The sequence below is a fragment of the Choloepus didactylus genome, chromosome 16, assembly GCF_015220235.1.
Source record: "Choloepus didactylus isolate mChoDid1 chromosome 16, mChoDid1.pri, whole genome shotgun sequence".
In the NCBI taxonomy this organism is placed as follows: Eukaryota; Metazoa; Chordata; class Mammalia; order Pilosa; family Megalonychidae; genus Choloepus; species Choloepus didactylus.
This window is the reverse complement of record NC_051322.1, coordinates 84,700,627-84,710,861: the sequence shown is the minus strand read 5'-3', so window position 1 is coordinate 84,710,861 and position 10,235 is coordinate 84,700,627. Positions and strand designations below refer to the sequence as shown.

Sequence of the window (10,235 nt, the reverse complement as noted above, 5' to 3'; positions counted from 1 at the left end):
TCCTGGATTCTCTAGTGTCTGCTCTCAGTTTATCTTTGCTTGGCGTTTTCAATCAGCAGCCTGAGTTTATTAATCAGTTTTGTAACTGGGGCTGAGTTAAGCCTCCCTCCTGATGGTTCCTACCACATACTGCTTCCTCCTCCTTTCAGAAATCAGTTACAAAAGAGTTTGCTGTGTCTGGCAAGGAAGGGTGTTAGCCCCATGGCCCTGGAGACTTACAAGATTCACTGAGATCTCAGCTCCTCCACTTATTCCGGACTGTTGTACATTGAGTGACTGATCACAGATTTCCTGGAGGTGGCTGTTCCACACAGTTCCTGGCTATCTACCAGCTGTCCCAGAACTATCTTTTGGTTTTGCTCACAGTATTTCTGCCATGGTGTTTGTAGCATTTGTTGCTGGTGAAGGAATCCTCAAATTCTAAGAGCATTCTAGTGGCTTATCTTAGACTTTGATCTCCTTGACATCAAAATCCCTGTGGAGCTTGACCTAAATCTTCCATCTACTGGCTGTCCCATGTGGCTGTCCAGGACTCTGTCATGGTTTCACTCCACACTATATGTTGAGTCTCCTGGAGAGGTACAGGTTTCTCAGATCCCATTTTACTCCATAAACACAATCAGGGATCACAAGGATAGTTCATAATTCCTTCCTTCATTCTCAGAGGCTTACTAAGTACTTCTCTGACTCAAGACACAGCTGCTACCCTGACTTTTCTACCTTTTGGTAACCAACCCATGCATTGGTCATTATGGGTCTCATGAGACTGAATTTGCCCTGAGATCTAGACTTCAAATTATTGGTTTCAAATCACCAAATACATATAAAGTTTCCATTTCAAATACTGTATGCCTACATTTGTGACCCCAAGGGGGTAGTTGGAATGTGGGATCTAAACCATCTTACTTTCCTGTAGAAAATTTTACTAACTTCCTTCCCATATCAATAAGGGTTCTTGCCTCCTCTTTCATCACAAATGACTTTTTATCTTCTAAAGAAATTATGAACAATGTGCTCTGGTTCATCAAGGTTTTGTTGTTTATTTGCAAAAGCAAGTGTTTAATTTTAACAGAACATTTTTGTAAAAGTAACATGGTATAGCAAATTCAATGTACTTTCATTTATTTCATATAATTTTCTTTTACAGGAATTTTGAATCATTTTTATTTTGAAAATGTTTACCCTGAACACATATTGCCATTAATTTAAGAATGTAAGTACTTCAAAAAAATTGATATTATCTAGGAAAAAGTTGCATTATTACACATTTTCAAAATATCATAAATTATAGTTAGTAATATTCAGCTGTCATAATGATACACAATATTTTATCTTGTATTTCCAACCAAATGGAAAAACTTAAATGTAAAATACTGTGTACCTAATATTTAAAAGAAAAAATCACCCAAACTTTATTAATGAAAAAAAAATCAGTCAAATCAATTAGCAATTAATATATTTTAAAAATAAATTAATTTAATAAAATAAATACATGCATATGTACATATCTACATGTCTTTTTCAGTATGTTCTTCCCATCTTGTTTTAATTTATTCATGTGTTTGCCAATTTAGCAACAGGCAAATGAGTAAAAATAAATTAGTGCTTAGGCACACTATTACTATACATTTACTAAATATGAGTATACAAAATACAGAAAGCTTCAGTTAAATGATACATTTTGGGAGTGAAATTGACAATATTTGGCTCTGTACTGAATTTACAGTTACCAAGCCTGTGAAAACATCTGAAAAAATCATCACAACCTCCCTACCTCCACCCCCAACTCATATCCTCTGCCAAACCCTGGTCTGGCCTAAGACCATCCAGCCTTATTTCATGATTCATCTTCCATCCATCATGTCCCATGGGCATTGCCAAGTGAACAAAAGCAAAATAATTATTAAAATAAACCTTCAAGTAAAGAAGACTGGAGGAATGTTTGCAGGTGTGTCTCTAAAATATCAAGGTCAGTACTGACAAGTGAGCATGTACTTTTATATAGGAAGCACTTGTAGAAATCTGCTTAGGTGAAGCATGTGGGACAGCTATGAAATAAGGCATGCTGATTCTAAATTTTATTTTATCAGGAAGAAATATAAAAATGAATTTGAAGAAATTTGATTAAAAATTGGACAGAATTGGTCTTTGTATACTACTGATATAAATGACTGAAGAATTCCAAATCTCTAACTGGGTTTCAAAAATATTTTTTTTCTATTTTACTAAAGGGTATAACATTTCCACATACAGTTCTTTAAAAAGTAAAAATCAAAAACTAACTGACTATTTAGCACTTTTTAAGTCAAAGTTCTGTTTTTGCCCAAAACATTAGTTCTATTAGTTTCCAGAAAGAACTTTTGTGATCACAAATAATATATTCTGTTGTGAAGGTAAAATTGATGACTTTGTACATACTTCAGTGCTGTATGTCATGTGTGACCTTCTGTTTCCATGTTCATAAAAAATAGACATTTGAAACATGATGATAGTGATTGGTCACTGTCAAATAAAAGAGATATGAAATAGATGAAACCAAATATGGTTGAATAATTTATTTAGTCTGATTTGACCAAGAAATTTGAACTGCCATGGTATATTTAAAAGGAAGATTAAAAGGTAAATGGGATTTTAAATGTTTGGTAATGCAGAAAAGGAAACTCCAGGACATGATGTAAAAGGATTTTTTTTAGAAAAGCAGAGAGTAGGTAGAATATGTGGCTAGAGAAAGTTACAGAATCTCTGAGATAGAACTGAAGGTGACAGTAAAATTCATATTGTTTGCAATGGATTTCATATTTTTAGCACTGTGTTTACAAGCAGGCACCTCATGATTATAAATGTTTTATTCCATTTTAAGTTATCCTCTTAACAGTTTGGTTGGCTATGAAAAGAAAGGATATGTAGTCTATGTGGACAATTTAAAAACCTTCCCAGCCATGACAATGGGAGTTATGACTCCAGACATTGTCAAATGTCCCCTTGGTTGCAAAATCATGCCCAAGTTGAAAGCTAGAGCATTAACTGATACCATATAAATATATATTAATCAATCACTAAGTTTTTCTTCATTTAATTTATTTTACCTGTTTAATTATTCAATACCAGTTTAGATAGTTAAATGCAGTAGCCCAAGTTCAAATTCCTAATAAGTGACAGTGCTAAAATTCTATCTGAAATTTCAAACCAAATGCTGTACAGTTAATTTGTGAAATATAATAGTGTAAACACATCTCACATACTGACACACATTTCAATGTATCTATTCTAGTAATCCCTGAATGTCTCTCTCCCCCATCTCTACAGTTTATGTATGTGTGCATGCATGTGTGTGTGTGATTATATAATATATAAATTACACTTTCAATTTCTGGAATTTTATGGTAACATGTTCAAAAGTATAAATTCTAACTGTATACTTAATAATTGAAAATATTTCTTTAAATAATAAATAAAAAATTTCAAAAAGCACTGATTAAATTTTTAAAGGACTCAACAAATACACAATATTAATTTCTTTTCTGTCACTGTTTTCTTGGTATTGGTTGAGGAAAGTTTTAGCAGAATGGCATATCTTATAGAGGATTACATTTCAGGAATGCTAAGAGAGCATTTATGCCAGAACTTTGGTTGGTTATAAACACCAGAACATCTAAGGAATACCATAGAAAATTTATTTCTGGTATTGCAGGCTACTTACTGGTAAGGGATATGGCTGTATGAAAGCTCATTGCTGAAAAGAAGGGACACAGAGTTTTAGAACAGTTTAGGCCTGGAAAATAGAACTCTGAATGAGGAATAAGAAAACATAAATTTAGCCCCTGCTGTGGTACCAGGTCACTGTTTGAACTTGAATAAATGATTTAAATTCTTTACTGTTCAGTTTTTCCATCTGCATAGCAAATTAAATATATTTTAAATATCTCTACCAGCAGTAAATACATGAATGCTAAAACTGAGGCAAATTTTCTCATATTTCACTTCTAAACATCATAAGGGAATGATAGAAAAAATGTGCCTATGCTAAGAATGTAGTTACAGAAATGGTAACATGTCACTTCCAAACTTGAGCAGCAATTACAGAATTTTTCCTCCTGATAGAATATCAATGTTTGCAACCTGATTTTTTGAGAATATGGGTTACCTTCTTTGTAAGCACATCTTTCTATGTAGGGGCATTTTTTTTTTCACTGAAAGCAGCACTGGGTTTGGACTCCATTAGAGGCCCTGAGAAACCACTAATGTGTGAGTGATTGTGGAATGACTCTACTCCCCCATTCATTTGAGGTTGAATTGGGAACTTCTTAATTGTTGCAGGAAATCTGTGGGAATATGATAAAGAAAGAAGACATGAAGAAAATGAATCTAAGGAGAGGATGCTGATATAAAACAATTTTATTACAGCATAAAATAACTTTTCGCACATATTTTCCACAATATACTAACTCCCATTAAAAGAAAATTCATGTTGATATCTATTTGTAAATGAAGTTTTATGTGGCTAAAAAGTGAACCACCTTATTTCCAATGAATTTTCTCTTGTAATATGTGGTTATCTTTTTTAGCTGGTGGTATAGGCAAAGTCACTTAAATTCTATGAATGCCTGTTTTCTTCTCTCAAATGTAGATGTCCTGTAAAGCTTATTCTCGTGCCTGACACACACCTTCTGTGGATGTCAGTTGTGGATGGTCAACAACCACTAACACCTGTGTTTTTCCCTTCCATATATAGAAACATAGCTATGCACAGGAAGTTTTCTGCTGCCAATTTTCTCCTTTCTAGAGTAACACTGATATTGATGACTTCATTCTCAAAGTTTTAGGGTTATATAAGACAATACAGATGAAATGCTTTTTAAATGTACTGTAAATAGAAAATTTTTCTTTGAAAGTGTAAGAAAAAAGCAAAAATCATCTAATGAGTTGGTTTACACATTTTTCTTCTCTTAAAGCATTAAGCCAATCAGTATGAATTAATCCTTATTAGGAAGATATTTTATGTTAATAAATCATATCATGAAATGTTAACACAAGATGGGTGTGAACTGTCAAATTGAAATGTGGCCATACCAGGATCAAGTTTAAGGTTTGATGTGACATTTAATATTTTTTGATCTTCTTGAAATACTTTTATCACATTCTCTGTCTTTTTTCTCATCTACAAAACTAGGTAAAAATAAAATATCTCATAGAGATTTTCTATGGGATACCCATTTCAGGAAAATGAAAAGATGGGCAATGTTATGAATTGAGTTGTGTCCCCTAAAATTATATGTTCGAGTCCTAACCCCTGGCCCCTGAATGTGATCTCATTTGGCAATAGGAACTTTGAAGATGTTATTTGTATGAGGCTAAAGTGGTTTAGGGTGGGATCTTATCCAATAACCTTCAATAACCTTAATCCAATAATTCTCTGACCTTATAAGCAGAGGAAATTTTTACCAAGTCAATAAGAGAGAAACTGAGAGAGTGAGAAAGAGAGCCATGTGAAGGAGACAGGGATTGAGTTATCACAAGCCAGGGAACACCATGGGTCCTTGCTACACACCAGAAGCCAGGAGAGAGTTATGGAATGGATTTTCCCAATAAGAGGAGCATGGTTGGACTGACAACTTTGTTTTGGACTTCTGGCCTCCTGGACTGTGAGAAAATAAACTTCCATTTTTTAATCCAACCCATCTGTTGTATTTTGTTACAGCAAACCTGACAAAAAAAAACAGGCAGTGATTGTAAAAGTAATTTCAAATATTATTTTGCAACAGTGTCAATAATTCAGACTAAGGTAAGATATATGTTTTATATTAATTTAACATGCTGTATTGTATACTGAATATCAATGACATTTCATTAATTAGTTATCAGGAATTATTAGAGGATACACAATAATCAAGAATTAATTCTCACTTCTGATGACTCAGGGTATGTCAGTTATTTTTCTTTCAATTTAGTTGTGTATTTGAATATTTAAATTCTTAAAAAATTTTTTTTGAGATAAATTCTAACATTATATTCAAGTAAAGACAAGCACATGGAGTTGAAATTCCACAAAATAAAATAATGGTCATGTAACACACTTCTACCCCCATATATGTACATCCTACTCCCAAAGGCAACAAATGCATATTAATTTATCTGTACCCCATAATTTTATGTTTTCAAAGAATATGTTTGTTGCAGTTTCCAAAGTCTTTCACCATAAAGTTGTGTTGAGTGGTCCCTGAGGATCACCAGGAACATATCTTCCCCTTGATATACTCTCTCCATGCAGGTTTGTTCCACTTGGTTTGTGTGAAAGTGAGCATGGGTGGGAGTGTCACAGTTTTGCTTTGTCTCCTAGAATTTATTGTTAATATGTTAAAATATATTATTGTGAACCATGATGATATTTGATGGTTATTCTTTTAAATATGACTATATTATTTTTTATCTCATTATATTCAGTTTATACCTGATATTTAGAATTTTAAAGAGAAAGTTTTCAGGAAGGCATTTGGAATTTCCAAGGAAAAAATCTTTCAATAAAGTAGTTCTCATTCATATTGTTGGATTATTTGTATGTTGTTTTAATGTTGGCTCATATAATCAGTTCTTGGAAGTAATGTGACAGTTTCATGCCCTTATATGTTCTATACCTTTGGGAAGTACCCCAAACATTTCTTTGTACTCCTGCATTGGTTTACTGATTTTTCTAATTTTTCTATTTTTTATCTCACTAAATTTTATTTTACTTTCATGTAGAATCATACTTTCAGGTCATTGAATCAATAATTTATATCCACTATTTATTTTAATTTTCAAAAGCACTTTCTTGTTCCCTCATGCTGCTTTTATGCAATATATAATGTTTATTTTGTGGAGTTAATATCTCATTATGTATCCTTTAAGATGCTTTTAATTTTAAAAGTATTTTGTTTTCATTTTTCTCTTTTTTTCTCAACTTTTGTGGTGTGAATGTACTAGGATTTCTCTCTTTCATGGTAGAGGCTTCTACAAAAGTCTAATCACCGTACCTAGAATATTTCAGTAATATGGTAACTGTCTCATCCCAGTTTTGTTAGAACTTTAACAGTCTTAAAACTGAAAGTCCCATGTCCCAGGCAAACCATGATGATTGCTCTCAAAGTTGGTATACTCCAGAATAAGCATTTCCACCTCACAAGTTCTTAGGATATGAAATTTTCTTCCCCATTAATTGAATAACCCTCTTACTATTCAAATACCATTATCAAAATATACTGAGATCCTTCATCAAAATTTTCTTCACTTCTTATTCATTGCCTTCTCTTGTGATAATAATTAACAGCACATTTTATTCCATTTCCATGATTTTAGCTGCATTTTCAGAGGGAGTGATAATAAATAATAATGTGTAACCAAACTACTGCTATTACATTGGACTGGTACAAACTTAAATAAACACATATATACACATGTACACACAAAGACATAAGTGGGAGAAGGAATAATAAAATATTTAATATGTTTTACTATCATATTTGTGATACCTTAGCAGTGTCAGGGGAGCTGAAATGCATGCATCTTACAGAGCATCCATTGATGAGCCTTTCTTTTAAAAAGAAAGCAATTGAGTTAGGAGGTTAAAAAGGAAATAAAAAACAATGTCAGAATCTAAAAATCAAGTGTATGAATTTGAACTTGATAAGTGTAGACAATAAACACTCACACACATTATGAGCCAAAGCCAAATACTGACAAGTGATTTTTAGGATGTAAAGATAGGCAGAGTAATCTCAAGAAGTATGTCTGGTTTCTCAAAATGAGCAAACGGGTTGCAATCACTCATGTATGGCTAGGGGATGGACAAATATTAAAATCCTGAATATGGAAAAAGTCACCCTCTGTATAATATTAATATAATAGATCAGTCATTTATTCATTCAAACTCTTTTCAAATTTGCAGACTGAGTTTAAGTACAATATCTGACCTCAATACATGAATTTATGGAGGAGGAAAAAAAATCAATATATTCTTAAAATGGCAATGGATATTTTCTTCCATGACTTCTTAGTTACATGATATTTTGGAAGTAAATGTTTGTCATTTTAACTTGTATCTTTCTGTAATGGAATAAGGTTTCTTGTTCAAAATAGGAATATTTATTCAGTTAGGAATCTGTGTACTTTTCTAGAAATCTGCAGTTGCACAAAATACAGAAATTTAATAAAAACACTAAGTATACATTTCTCTCTTCTTTATTTACCTTTCATATACTTGTCTCTCTCTTCTTTTAGGATAAATCAATGTATAGCCCATGGAGAATTATAATCAAACAACAGATTTCATCTTATTGGGATTGTTTCCACCAACAAGAATTGGCCTGCTCCTCTTCACTCTCATCATTCTCATTTTCATAATGTCTCTGAATGGCAACTTCTCCATGATTCTCCTCAACCTCTTGGACCCCCGTCTCCACAATCCTGCATATCTCCTACTTAGTCAACTCTCCCTTGTGGACCTGAATTACATCTCAACCATTGTCCCCAAGATGGCATCCAGTTATCTGTTTGGAAACAAGTCTATCTCCTTCATTGGCTTTGGGGTTCAGAGTTTCTTCTTCTTGACTTTAGCAGGTGCAGAATCTCTGCTCTTGACATCTATGGCCTATGACCACTATGTGGCTATTTGTTTTCCACTCCACTATCCCTTTTCTATGAGCAAAAGAATGTGTGTGCTGATGATAACAAGATCTTGGATCATGGACTCTATCAATGCCTGTGCCCATACTGCATATGCACTCCACATCCCATACTGCAGATCCAGGGACATAAATAATTTCTTCTGTGATGTGCCAGCCATGCTGACTCTGGCATGCATGGAACTTGGGTCTATGAGTACACAGTATTTGTGAGCACTGCCCTCTTCCTTGTGTTTCCTTTCATTGGTGTCACATGTTCCTATGGCTGGGTTCTCCTTGCTGTTCACTGCATGCAGTCAGTGGAAGGGAGGAAGAGGCTTATTCAACATGTAGTTCCCACATCACTGTGGTGACTTTCTACTATGTACCCTTTGCTTACACCTATCTATGCCCTAGATCCCTCTGATCTCCAACAGAGGAAAAGGTTCTGGCTGTCTTCTACACCATCCTCACCCCCATGCTCAACCCTATCATCTACAGCCTGAGAAACAAGGAGGTGGTAGGGGCTCTGAAACAGTGATTCAGAGAATGTGCTCTGTTAAGGGGCAGACAGATTTCCTCCATTAGTCTCCAAGGTTCAGGTGCATAACAATTCAGTTGTGTATAAAAATTAAGAAAATGTTTATTCCAAGCTTAAAGTCATGGAGAAAATTAATATAAATGATTAAAATGAACTTGACAAAGAAACCACAAGTGTATGTTTTTACATAATAATTTGTGATTGCTTTGTGATGACTTTTCCCATCAATATAAAGGTCATATATATTTCACTAACTTGTGAGAAATAAGTATGTTTTGTTAATATGTAGAAATCCAAATAGAAATGGCACAAGTTGCAGTTATTCAACATAACAGCTCTGCTAACTTTAGTGTATCTCTTAATACCATTAAATTAGCATAATGTAACAATAACTGTTTTAGGAGGGCTAGGTCTAAATGTAACCAAAAGAATTTTTGATGGATTTCTATTTTTATGTGCTCTTAAGAGGTGTATAATAGTTTTATTCCTAAATATAGGGATTGGCAGAGAACTCCTCAGGAATTTAGAAGTCCACCACACAGGAGGAAATATGAGAAGTTTATGTCATTCTTGAAATGGAAAATGGATTTGTCTGGGTAAATGTTAGGGAAGTGATTTATTAACAGGTCCAACTTTGGCTCAAAATTTAGGGCTGTAGAGAAGTCAACTAGGCAACAGAAGAATTGGACCCACTTCAGGTGGCTGCTCAATTATCTACTTATGTTTGCTTTTTATTTTTAAGGACAACTTTATTTACATTTCCATAGTATTTTGCTTGATATTTATAAAATAGGACATGGAGATTATCATACAAACACCAAGAATGCACTATAGACAACTGTAAACTTCTCAACCCCAGAGCCTATAAGTTGCTTCAGGGGTAGAAATGGATGCAGTATCTATAAACCTCATTCCTGGAATTGTCTCTAAGCTGTGGTTCCCACCACAGCTCACAGGCAGCAGCCTGAATCTGTTTCACTTTAATCAGAAAAGGTAGATGGAATGGAGCCCACTTTTTTATGGCTGCCAGCCCTCTTCTTCTTACTCTCACAGACATG

General features: G+C 33.8%; 1 pseudogene; it reads left to right on the top strand.

Annotated features, from left to right (window-relative positions):
* The first annotated feature begins 8,273 nt into the window (after nt 1–8,273).
* LOC119511806 lies at nt 8,274–9,177 on the top strand (annotated as a pseudogene).
* Nucleotides 9,178–10,235: the final 1,058 nt, after the last annotated feature.